Below are 8781 nucleotides of genomic sequence, written 5' to 3'. Positions count from 1 at the left end.
TAAAATATTCGAAATTTCTTGTAAGAGATCCATCCTAAACAAAAACAAAACAATTGCCGCTGCCCGGAGTTGGCCAGTTGCACTGTGGCCAGTCATGCCAATTTTGCATATCCTAATTTTTAAAATTTTTAAAATTTGGAGATAAAATTTTTATCTCAGAATTTTAGCTACAGATTTATAAAAGGCTTCCATTGAAAATGGAAAAGTTAAGAATGCATGGCAAGCATTTCCAGACAATTAAATTTTGTATCAGGTTGTTAAATTCTCAGGTTAAGGTTAAATACTTTCACAAACCGCTTTTTACGAAATATTTAGGCAAGTATTTAGGTTGAAAGATATTTCAAAAATCACTTGGCAGCCTTGAGCGAATCCTTTATAGCGAATCGATTATGGCTTAAGGACTATTAACGTCATGCGTACCGGAACTTGACCGGCATACAACGTTCAAATAGCCGTCATGGGTTTTTAGGATTTTAAGCCCAATTTTTATGTTCGAAATACAGCCAGAATTCGTTAATTGGGCCACGATTGCACTCCAGCTGATTCGCTAATTGGGCCGACTGACAGTTGTTAGAAATTTCTAAACTCGAAAATTCCATACAATTTTGACATTCAAGTTGTCAGATAGCCCAATTAGCGAACACCCAATTAACGAACCGCCCAATTAACGAACCACCAATTAACGAAACTTTGCTGTATCAGGCTTGGAATACATTTTAAATGCTTTGAGAATTTCAAAATAGTTAACGGCGACAGTCACTAATCAATAATCAAAGGTGATCTAAGTTTCTTCAAAAATGAAGTATTGTGTGTTATTTGGTTGGCACGATTGAATCACGGGGAGTTTTACGAATATAAGGTATCGTTTAAGGTATAAAAGGCGGGCTTACTTGAACAGATAAAAAATTACCGAGTATTGTTTGCAATAGAAGTTTTTATTTCATATAAAATATATACCGTGGACCCCCGTTCGTTTGACCATTTTTAATCTGAACACTTTTTAATTTGAACCCCGTTGGTTTGCACGACGTGCAAATTAAAAATGGTTCAAATGTCATTCTCAATATGACATCATTTGTTTGTGCAGACAATGCACATAAACACGTTTCGTTTGTACTGACCTAGCGTGTTTAATCGGTTTCACATTTCGTTTTCCTAACGATTAAGAGAGAAATCCGATCGGAAAATGCAATATTCGCACTTGCAACTGCCAACTAAAACAAACCACCAAAACAATAACAAAGAGCAGGGCGGCCAGTTCACACAGGTTTCAGCATATTTCGGGTTACCAGTTGTTCAAATTAAAAAGTAACCCCGTTAGTTTGCATGAGGAATCGTTCAAACGAACGGGGGTCCACTGTAAAATTATATATTGTCAATTGCAAGGAAAAATCTACCATCCAAAGTGCGATATAGCTCATAAAAGTGCTATTTTAGCCTAAATCGTTTCGGTACCTTCGGCGCATTTTTTCGTTATCTTCCAAGCAATAAGTGCGCCGAAGGTACCGAAACGATTTATGAGCGATTGCGCACTTATTGATTGGACAATTTTCCTTGCAATCTATACCTATAGAGAAGGATTTCTGTCTGTCTGTCTGTCTGTCCGTATGTTCCTTATAGAATCGAAAACTACTGAACCACTCGGCATGAAAATATGCATGTAGAGGTTTTTTGGGGCCAGGAAAGGTTTTAGTGATGGTTAGAAACCCCTCCCCCCACTAAGAGGGGGGGCTCCCATACAAATGAAACACAAATTTCTGCATAACTCGACAACTAATCAAGCAAATAGAACAAAATTTGGCATGTGGGTGTTTTCGGTGACAAGAATTTATTCTATGGTAAATTGAGACCCCTCCCCTCTTTATAAGGGGAATTATAACTCCTCTCCTCTTTAAAAGGGGGGGCTTCCATACAAATTTCCTCATAACTCGAGAACTAATCAAGCAAATGGAACCAAATTTGGCATGTGAAGGTTTTCGAGGGCAAGAATATTTTCTATAGTAAATTAGGACCCCTCCCCACTTTAAGAAGGGGGGCTCCTGTACCAAAGAAACACAATTTTCCTCATAACTCGAGAAGTAATTAAGCAAATGGAACCAAATTTGACATGTGGGTGTTTTTGGAGACATAGTTTTTTTCTATGATGAATTGGGACCCCTCCCCGTTTTAGGAGGGGGGGATCCTATACACATGAAATACAAATTTCCTCATAACTGAAGAACTAATCAAGCAAATGGAACAAAATTTGGCATGTGAAAGTTTTCGAGGACAAGAATATTTTCTATGGTAAATAAGAACCCCTCCCCACTTTAAGAGGGGGGCTCCTATACAAACGAAATACAAATTTCCTCATAACTCGAGAACTAATCAAGCAAATGGAAGAAAATTTGGCATGTGGGTGTTTTTGCAGACAAAATTTTTTTTTATGATGAATTAGGACCCCTCCCCACTTTAGGAAGGGGGGCTCCTATACAAATGAAATGCAAATTTCCTCATAACTCGAGAATTAATCAAGCAAATGGAACCAAATTTGCCATTTGAAAGTTTTCTAGGGCATGAATATTTTCTATGGTGAATTAGAACCCCTCCCCACTTTAAGAGGGGGGGCTCCTATACAAACGAATTACAAATTTCCTCATAACTAGAGAACTAATCAAGCAAATGGAACCAAATTTGACATGTGGGTGTTTTTGGAGACATAGTTTTTTTCTATGATGAATTGGGACCCCTCCCCGTTTTAGGAGGGGGGGCTCCTATACAAATGAAACACAAATTTCCTCATAACTCGAGTGCTAATCAAGCAAATGAAACCAAATTTGGCATGTGAAAGTTTTCGAGGGCAAGAATATTTTCTATGGTGAATTAGGACCCCTCCCAACTTTAAGAGGGGGGCTCCTATACAAACGAAATACAAATTTCCTCATAACTCGAGAACTAATCAAGCAAATGGAACCAAATTTGGCACGTGGGTGTTTTTGTAGACAAAATTTTTTTCTATGATGAATTGGGACCCCTATCCACTTTAGGAGGGGGGCTCCTATACAAATGAAATTCAAATTTCCTCATAACTCGAGAACTAATCAAGCAAATAGAACCAAATTTGACATGTGGAGGTTTCTGGAGGCAAAAATATTTTCTATGGTGAGTTAGAACCCCTCCCAACTTTAAGAGGGGGTGCTTCTACACAAATGAAATACAAATTTCCTCATAATTCGAGAACTAATCAAGCAAATGGAACCATATTTGGCATGTGGGTGGTTTTGGAGGCAACCATTTTTTCTATGATGAATTAGGACCCCTTACCTTTTTAAGAGGGGGGGCTCTCATACAAAGGAAATACAAATTTCCTCATAACTCTAGAACTAATCAAGCAAATGGAACCAAATTTATCATGTGGGTGTTTTTGTAGGCAAGAATATTTTCTATGGTATATTTTCTATGGATTTCCCCACTTTAAGAGGGGGGAGGCTCCTATACAAATGAAAAACAAATTTACTCATAACTCAGGAATTAATCAAGCAAATGGAACCAAATTTGACATGTGAGTGGTTTTGGACGCAAGATTTTTTTCTATGGTGAATTGAGACCCCTCTCTTCTTTAGAAAGCGAGTTATGGCCCATCTTCCCTTTAAGAGGGTGGGCTTCCATATAAATGAAATGCAAATTTCCTCTTATCTCGAGAACTAATCAATCAAATGGAACCAAATTTGGCATGTGGGAGTTTTAGATGGCAGAAATTTTTTCTATGGTGAATTACGACCCCTTCCCCTTTTAAGAGGGGAGCTCCCATACAAATGAAATTCAAATTTCCTTATAACTTGAGAACTAATCAAGCAAATGGAACCAAATTTGGCATGTGGGAGATTTTGGAGTCTTGAATTTATTTTACGACTAGCTGACCCGACAAACTTCGTATTGCCACAAATTAACCTGTGTTGTACATAAATCATGAATCTCGGATGATCTTTGTCACTATCTCGAGTTTTGCAAGCCCCCCAGTGGGCGGCGCTTCCGACAGCGGGTCACCGGCAACACTCGCGACCGGCTCGTCCTGAATGATCTAGTGTTACTATAGATAGTTTTTGTGGTCTTGTTATTGATTAATGTTTTATAGAAGAGTCTCGAATTTCTTGAGTTGGATTAGTTTTTGAGTTTCGCAAAAATTTCTGTTTTATTTGTATGAGAGTCCATATCCCCCTACCACAGGGGTGAGAGGTCTCTAACTATCATAAAATAAATTCAAGACTCAAAAATCTCCTACATGCCAAATTTGGTTCCATTTGCTTGATTAGTTCTAAAGTTATGAGCAAATTTGTATTTCGTTTGAATGGGAGCCCCCCCCCCTCCTAAAAAGGTAAGAAGTCCTAATTCATAATGGGAAAAATGGTTGCCTCCAAAAACACCCACATGCCAAATATGGTTCTATTTGCTGGATTAGTTCTCGAATTATGAGGAAATTCGTATTTCATTTGTGTAGAAGCCCCCCCTCTTGAAGTGTGGAAGGATCCTTATTCACCGTAGAAAATATTTTTGCCTCCAAAAACCTCCACATGCCGAATTTGGTTCTATTTGCTTGATTAGTTCTCGAGTTATGGGGAAATTTGTATTTCATTTGTATTGGAGCCCCCCCTCCTAATGTGGGAAGAGGTCCTAATTCATCACCGAAAAAATTCTTGCCTCCAAAAACACCTACACGCCAAATTTGGTTCCATTTGCTGGATTAGTTCTCGAGTTATGAGGAAATTTGTATTTCGTTTGTATAGGACCCCCCCCCCTCCTAAAGTGGGGAGGGGTCCCAATTCATCATTGAAAAAAAAATGTCTCCAAAAACACACATATGCCAAATTTGGTTCAATTCGCTTGATTAGTTCTCGAGTTATGAGGAAATTTGTATTTCATTTGTACAGGAGCCCCTCCTCTTAAAGTGGGGAGGGGTCCTAATTCACCATAGACAATTTTCTTGCTCTCGAAAACCTTCACATGCCAAATTTGGTTGCATTTGCTTGATTAGTTCTCGAGTTATGAGGAAATTTGTATGGAAGCCCCCCCCTCTTAAAGGGGAGAGGAGTTATAATTCCTCTTATAAAGAGGGAGGGGTCTCAATTTACCATAGAATAAATTCTTGTCACCGAAAACACCCACATGCCAAATTTGGTTCTATTTGCTTGATTAGTTTTAGAGTTATGAGGAAATTTGTATTTCATTTGTATAGGAGCCCCCCCTCCTAAAGTGGGGAGAGGTTCTTATTCATCATAGAAAAAATTCTTGCCTCCAAAAACACCTACATGCCGAATTTGGTTCTATTTGCTGGATTAGCTCTCGAGTTATAAGGAAATTTGTATTTCGTTTGTATTGGAGCCCCCCCCCACTTAAAGTGGGGAGGGGTCCCAATTCATCATAGAAAAAAATTTTGTCTCCAAAAACACACACATGCCAAATTTGGTTCCATTTGCTTGATTAGTTCTCGAGTTATGAGGAAATTGGTATTTCATTTGTACAGGAGCCCCCCCCTCTTAAAGTGAGGAAGGGTCCTAATTCAACATAGAAAATTTTCTTGCCCTCGAAAACTTTCACATGCCAAATTTGGTTCCATTTGCTTGATTAGTTCTCGAGTTATGAGGAAATTTGTATGGAAACCCCCCCTCTTAAAGGGGATAGGAGTTATAATTTCCCTTATAAAGAGGGGAGGGGTCTCAAATTACCCTAGAATAAATTCTTGTCACCGAAAACACCCACATGCCAAATTTGGTTCTATTTGCTTGATTAGTTCTCCAGTTATGCAGAAATTTGTGTTTCATTTGTATGGGAGCCCCCCCCTCTTAGTGGGGGGAGGGGTCTCTAACCATCACTAAAACCTTTCCTGGCCCCAAAAACCTCTACATGCAAATTTTCACGCCGATTGGTTCAGTAGTTTTTGATTCTATAAGGAACACAGGACAGACAGACAGACAGACAGACAGACAGACAGACAGACAGACAGACAGACAGACAGACAGACAGAAATCCTTCTTTATAGGTATAGATAGTTAGAGACCTCTCACCCCTGTGGTAGGGGGATATGGACTCTCATACAAATAAAACAGAAATTTTTGCGAAACTCAAAAACTAATCGAACTCGAGAAATTCGAGACTCTTCCATAAAACATTAGTCAATACAAGACCACAAAAACTATCTATAGTAACACTAGATCATTCAGGACGAGACGGTCGCGAGTGTTGCCGGTGACCCGCCGTCGGAAGCGCCGCCCACTGGGGGGCTTGCAAAACTCGAGATTGTGACAAAGATCATCCGAGATTCATGATTTATGTACAACACAGGTTAATTTGTGGCAATACGAAGTTTGTCGGGTCAGCTAGTTGACAATAAAACACACCCCATCGGCAGGAAACCATGTTTTCGCTGCCAACATCTCGTGTGTGCGAAAATGAAATAGCATGTCAGCACTGCGTTTCACTCAACTGCCAGCAGTCTGATTTGGGCCCGCTCTCAAATTTTGAGCCCACGACATGTTGTCGCTGACGTTTACTGCAGCTCGTTATAGAGATGTCGATGGGGTGATAAAACATGTAATATTTTTTTTTGTTGGAATACAGCAAAGATTCGTTAATTGGTGGTTCGATAATTGGGTGTTCACCAATTGGGTTATGTGACAACTTGAATGTCAAAATTGAATGGAATTTTCGAGTTTTGAAGTTTCTACCAACTGTCAGTCGGCCCAACTAGCGAATCAGCTGAAGTGCAGTCGTGGCCCAATTAACGAATTCAGGCTGTATTTTAAGCTTTAGGAATCGTAATCCTATTCGGGACTACGAAGTTGCTGATATTTGTTTGGTTTTTGTGTGAGAAAAAAAGAGAAGGAAGTGTTTTTGCTTTTGTTTTCATGCAAGTTCTGACAGTTCGGCATGGGTTTTCATGTAAGAGCGAACAGGCTTAAAAATCTCACGTACTCACATGTTGGGTTGGAAATCAACAAAATGTTGGAGGGTCATTCCGTCCGAGCGCCGAACATTTTCTTCTGCCAGTTTGGGTCGTGGCACCCACACAAAAGCGAGCGTGTTGGACGAACATGAATTCACCAACATTTTCGGCCAACATGTACGTACGTGTATGATGGGGGCCTTTACTTTCGTAGTCGCGAATAAATAGTTAATGGTTAGAAATCGTAACGTAATATGTCAATAATCTTTTATTTATAGCAAAACCAGTTAAGCCCACGGGAATGACACTTCCAATACCAACCTATACAAAAAAAACGTAGCCAACATAGAGCGGGCCCAAGCTGACAGCTTCATACATGGGCTCAAGCTGACAACCGAGTCGGATGTGTAAATTGTTAAATTTTGTTAGTTTTAGTTTGATTTTAGCCAAGGTTTTAGCATCACATAGCTAATGCCAGGCAGGCAATTGATGCGAAATACATAAAACTGTGAAAATGGTTAATTAAATTGGTTTTGTGAATTCACTATGCGTTTGCCGCCTTTTTCATGTGAGCAACGAAAATGTGACGTCATATCAGCCCCCTGGTTAAGCCAACCTTACCAGCACAAAGCTGTCAAAAACCGATTCGCCTTCATTTTTATTTTATTCGACGTGTATTCTGTCAGGAAGCGGTAGTGAACGTGTTTTGCTGCTGATTTCAGAATGAGAGCGAAGGTATGTATTTGCTTTGAATAGTGTAAAAATAAATTAATACGCAAAGATTAAGTCAGTAGAATACGAAGAGATTATTAAATTTTATCGATCTTCGAATTGGTAGATTCGAATCACAAGCTTCTGCCACGCGGGTTATACAGTCAGTCCTCAATCATTGGTCACACAATTATAGATCATTTTAACTTTAGCTGCTTATTTCCGTTTAAATATCACCTAATGATTGATCAAATTGTATTGTAAGTAACAATTTTATCAATCAATTAGTATAATATTCACGTATTAAATGGCAGAAAAAGCTAAAATGACCCATAATTGTGTGTGATTCATGATTGTGGACTGACTGTACCTATTTTATAGCGGCGAAAATTTAAGGAAGTACCGCATTTTTACGAAGCTTTATGTGAGAACACTACAGAAATTCGTTTTTGAGCGTTTTGTTGAATTGATCATTATTACAAATGCTGCAAGATGTTGCCTTCTAATTTAAAATGTGCCAATTAAATGTACTATACTCGAAAGAAATAAGCATTGGTTGGCCATCAAGTACGTTTTGATCTTGGATATTGATTCAACATTTTGAAAGAACCAGTTTACAGCATTCTAAATCCGGAATGTGCATTTAGTAGACTTCTATTCTAATAAATTTACCATGGTATTAAAATTTTGTCTTTCACAACGTGGTTTTTTTCTCTCGACAATCAATAATGACATTTCTCACCAGTCCCGTACTCAAGGATGATTATAAGTTAGGGAGCCACGTACTCAGGTGCTGAATATAGGAAAATGTTTTATAATGAACTTTACAGTTTAAATTACAATTAGACACAACTCTAAGATTCACGTTTTGTTTCTTTCCCTTTCAGTGGCGTAAGAAGCGTATGCGAAGGTTGAAGCGCAAGCGCAGGAAGATGCGTGCGAGGTCCAAGTAATTTACCGTGTAAGTGGATAATTTTTCTTTTAAAAATTTGATAATTTACTATTTTTTACTACAGGTGAAACACAGTATTGGATCAACGCATCTATCATCATCGGATGGGATACGAAAAAGTAAAACGTTTGAAATTTGGTTGTACATTAATGAACAATAAACGTTTTATTTGATCACCTGTTTCAGTGGTGATAGATTA

The 8781-nt window shown here is 38.6% G+C and overlaps 1 long non-coding RNA gene across 1 annotated transcript; it reads left to right on the top strand.

Annotated features, from left to right (window-relative positions):
* Positions 1-7588: 7588 nt before the first annotated feature.
* LOC128738163 (uncharacterized) lies at positions 7589-8781 on the top strand. Its single transcript, XR_008412079.1, has 3 exons — positions 7589-7654; positions 8518-8591; positions 8647-8781. It is a non-coding gene; the product is annotated as an uncharacterized LOC128738163 (long non-coding RNA).

This window comes from Sabethes cyaneus, chromosome 2, assembly GCF_943734655.1.
Source record: "Sabethes cyaneus chromosome 2, idSabCyanKW18_F2, whole genome shotgun sequence".
Classification (NCBI taxonomy): Eukaryota; Metazoa; Arthropoda; class Insecta; order Diptera; family Culicidae; genus Sabethes; species Sabethes cyaneus.
Note: the sequence above shows the minus strand (reverse complement) of the source record. Positions and strands in the feature narration are given on the sequence as shown.